Raw genomic sequence first — 4468 nt, 5'->3', positions numbered from 1 at the left:
CCTACTGGGTCAGGGCTGACACCAATGACTCCGTTTTTGTTTTTTTAATGTTTATTTTTGAGAAAGAGAGAGAGAGAGAGAATGAGCGGAGAAGGGGCAGAGAAAGAGGGAGACACAGAATCCGAAGCAGACTCCGGGCTCTGAGCTGTCAGCACAGAGCCCGATGCAGGGTTCGAACCCATGAACTGAGATCATGACCTGAGCCAAAGTCAGATGCTCAACCAACAGAGCCACCCAGGCGCCCCACTAGTGACTCCATTTTAACTTGATGATCTCTGTGAAGACCCTATCTCCAAATATAGTCACATTCTGAGGAGCTGGGGGTTTGGACTCCAACACGTGAACGGGGAAGGGGCACAATTCAGCCCAGAACAACAGGAATTATGCAGTTTTCTCATTATTCGCTGTACGGCTGCTCAGCACCTAGAACAGGATCTGGCACATCATAGCCCCTCAACTAATGTTAGTTGAGTGAATGAATGACCTATTCTCAGCTGTTTAAGAAATGAGTTCTTTTGTGGGGCTGGTACCGACTCCCCTCTGCTGTGCTTTATGATTCTGCATGCTGGGAAATTCTTGTATTACCTCACAGCCCTTAGCGGGTGTACTTACAACTTTATACCAATTCTGTGTCTTTCCTGGAAAGACTTAAGCTAACTTACTGGAATACACAAAATACAAGATGACAAGGTTCTTAAGCGGAACAATTACATGTCACATAGATTCATACTCTTGTTTACAGAGGTGAACATAGGTTGTCTCCCAGCTTTCTGGTTTACATGGTTCATAGGGTCCATCAGATAAAAACAGGTCAACTGCTTGGGACAAGAGCAACTGTCATTGGTTGTTCTTATCAAGAATGGATAAGAATCTCTCCAGGGTGTTCCCCTGAAGGAGGCACTGCCTGTCATGACAAACACATACTGACAACAGATTTTTCCATCAGACACACCAAGAGGTCCACGAGACTGCTTGTTTCTCTTTTTTGACTTCTTAAAAGTATTTTTGACTTCATTTTAATGTATTGACAATTTCTGATTATAGAAGAGTGCGTGCTCGCTGAAGAAAATGTGAAACCGACAGGTAAGCCAAAAAAAAAGATGGTATAAATCATCTGAAATCCCAGCATCTAGGAAAAAAGCATTGTTAACATTCCGGTATGTGCTTTTCCTGTCTTATATTATGCATGAATGTAATTTTTAACAAAAAGTTCAAACTGCATGTTATTTTTCAATCTGTTTTTAATTAAACTATATACCATGCACATTTTCCCATGTCATTAAATATTCTTTAAAAAATACATTTAATGGCTTCTAGGTATTTCATTAGATAAAGGCATTTATTTATTGAGCCAATCCTTTATTAGAGAATAGTGAGTTGGTTTCCAAGATTGGCCATTATAAGAAATGAGGCTGTGGATGTACTTACAGATAAATCATTGGAGAAATGTATAATTATTTCCTTAAGGACAAATTCCCAGAAGCCCAATGGTCCATATATATACACGTATATATATATATATATATATATGTGTGTGTGTGTGTGTGTGTGTGTATATACGTGTATATGTACGTGTACATATATATACGTGTATATATACGTCTATATATGTATATATATATGTGTGTGTGTGTATATACATATATATGTATATATGTATATACACACACACACATATATACATATATATACATATATGTATATGTATATCTGACCACTTTTCTACACAGAATGTTATAAAATTTACACTCTTGCCAGCTGTATTTGGGAGTACCAGTGGTGGCACACTTCACCAAACTTAGTGTGTTGTAATTTTATTTCAGCCTTGTCAGTTGACTACACAAAAGGTGATGTATACCTTGTGGTTATTTTGATTTGCACTCTGTTGTTAAAGAAGCTACACTTTTGCTAAAAATAAAGCGACTGGCTCTGCAATTTGGTGAATTACATTTTCCTGGCCTTTGCCAATTCCAACATTACTTTTTTCTCTGACTTGTGAAAGCTCTTTATGGTGTCTCTTTTTATTTTTCTGCTTCATATGTAGTCATGATGTTTTCTCAATTTTGTTTGTGCTCTTCCACCAGAGGGGTACATTAGGCTTGAATTTATAATATGTATTGTTGTTGCTTTTATGTATTAATATTTTTATAGAGTGAAAGATACCAGTGTTTTCTTCTTGTGATGTTGCTTTCAGTGTTATGATTTGAAAAGCCTACTGCACTCCAGAATTACATAAATGTGTATCTATATTCTCTTCTGGAATAGTTCGTGCTTTTTTTCCCCCTAAAAATTTACATTTTTTTTTAGCCCAGCTGAAATCTATTCTGGAATGTAATGAAGTTAAATGAATTTTTCCACAAATATTTAGTCAAGTTCTATAAAAATATGGTTTTTAAATGAGACAGCTATCATATGCTAAATTCTTAAACATTCCCGTGTCTGTTCTGGACTTTCTATTTTTGTTACCTTGAATTGTTTGGCTAGTCCTGCATCCACACCACATTGTTCAAATTATTGCGGCTTTATAATATATTTCAACATTTGGCTTCAAGTCCCTTCTCATTTTTCTTTAAAAAATTTTCTTGGTTATTCTTGCCTGTTTATCCTTCTGGATAAACTTGAAAAGCCTTTGGTCAAGTTGCAAGAATGTGAAGTTGGTGTTGGATTAGATTAGAAATGTATCACATTTGTAAAGCAAACTGGGAAGAATTAACACTTTAGTAATAATGGGTTTTCCTATCCAGAAATACAGGGTGCTTCTGCATTGTATTCTAAACTCTTCTTTTAAGTCCATTTTTGTTTTCTTTTCTTTTTTATTTTACGAAAGTTTATTTTATTTATTTTTGAGAGAGGGAGAGCATGAGCAGGGGAGGGACAGAGAGAGAGGGAGAGAGAGAATCCCAAGCAGACTCCAAGCTCTGAGCTGTCCGCACAGAGCCTGACGCGGGGCTCAAACTCACAGACTGAGATCATGACCTGAGCCGAAGTCGGACGCTTAACCGACTGAGCCACCCAGGCGCCCCTGTTTTCTTTACACAGTGTTGCACATTTCTTGTTAAGATCATTTGTAAATAGGTTATATTTTTTGTTCATTTTGTGAATGAAATAATATATATTTTTTAATATGTGAAAGTTATCGATACTTGTAAATTTGTGTTGGTGCCCATCACTTCCTAGTAGTGACAACCTTTTCGTGGATGATTTTCTTGAAGTTTCAAGAAAAAAATTCAAAATGGCATTACTTCTATTCTCTCTCCAGTGTTTATGCCTCCTATTTCTTTTCTTGTTTCCTTATGTGGTTTGGGACTTACAACAAATGAAAAAGAATAGTGATGATGTGAAGCATCCTTATATTATTCCTCTCTTCAATTGAAAAGCCTGTCAGAATGACGTAAATCGTTGGTTTGCAAAATATGCTATTTATCATGTTGGCAAAATTTTCTTCTAGTCCCAGTTTACTACACATATTTGTAATGCATGGTATTTAATTTTATCACTGATTAATTAATTTGGGATGTCTGTTGAATTTTTTTCTCTTCTCCCTTGATGTGATAAATTATGTGAATCGATTTTTAAATATTAAATAACCCTTGCATTCCTAGTATAAATTTGTTTCTATTGTGGTTTACTATTCTTTTCTTTTCACGTTGGATTCGGTTAATGAATGCAATGTTTAGGATTTTTGTTTGTACATATTTGCTGGACTATTTAATAAGCTTTGTCTCTGAGTGTTTAATCTTTATCAGGTTTTAACATCGTGGTTTTGCTAGCTTCGTAAAATGAGTTGGAAACTTTCCATTGCTTTCTCTACTTTGGAATTATTTAAATAGCATTGGAATATTATAAAAATGAAAATAACTCAATAATTCATTTTTGACAAGGTTTGTGATTTCTTCCACGGTCTATTTCTGGTCTACTCCAGTCTATTTCATTTCTATTTCTGGTCTATTCCAGTGTCTTACTTCTTCTTGAACCAGTTCATAAAACACTTTCTCAGAAAAGTGTTTCTGGAACATTAATGTACACACAGATCTCCTAGGGATCTCCTTGGTGTCTAGATTCTGATCCGTTAGAACTAAACCATAAGAGACTCTTAAATGCGGAGAACAAACTGAGAGTTGCTGGTGAGGTGCTGGGTGAGGGGATGGGCTAAATGTGTGATGGGCATTAAGGAGGGCACTTGTTGGGATGAGCAGTGGGTGTTATATGTGATGAACCACTAAATTCTACTCCTAAAACCAATACCACACTACATGTTAACTAACTTGAATTTAAATGAAAGAAAAAACCAAAAAGAACTACACCATGTATCCTACTCTCTAGTGAGTCACCCTAATTCACAGAAAGCTAGTAGAATGTCGTAGACTCTGGGTCTGGAGTTCTCTCTTGTCCAGCAAGAGAGCAGACGCGGGATTAAAATGCAAGAGAGGCTGATGTCCAGGAGGAGACAAGAGCCCCAGGTAAGGGT

The 4468-nt window shown here is 36.4% G+C and overlaps 1 protein-coding gene across 2 annotated transcripts in view; it reads left to right on the top strand.

Moving 5' to 3' along the window:
- The first annotated feature begins 917 nt into the window (after positions 1–917).
- Positions 918–4468, top strand: part of NDP (norrin cystine knot growth factor NDP) — a 47329-nt gene continuing 43778 nt past the window's right edge. The window contains exon 1 of one of the 2 annotated variants that reach the window (XM_049644599.1): positions 918–1083. The gene's annotated coding sequence lies outside the window, so the exon portion shown is untranslated. Of the gene's footprint in view, positions 1084–4245; positions 4461–4468 lie in introns of those variants that run through there. The other variant, XM_049644601.1, reaches the window with a different exon arrangement.

Source organism: Panthera uncia, chromosome X (assembly GCF_023721935.1).
Source record: "Panthera uncia isolate 11264 chromosome X, Puncia_PCG_1.0, whole genome shotgun sequence".
Lineage (NCBI taxonomy): Eukaryota > Metazoa > Chordata > Mammalia > Carnivora > Felidae > Panthera > Panthera uncia.
This window is presented reverse-complemented; position numbering and strand designations above follow the sequence as displayed.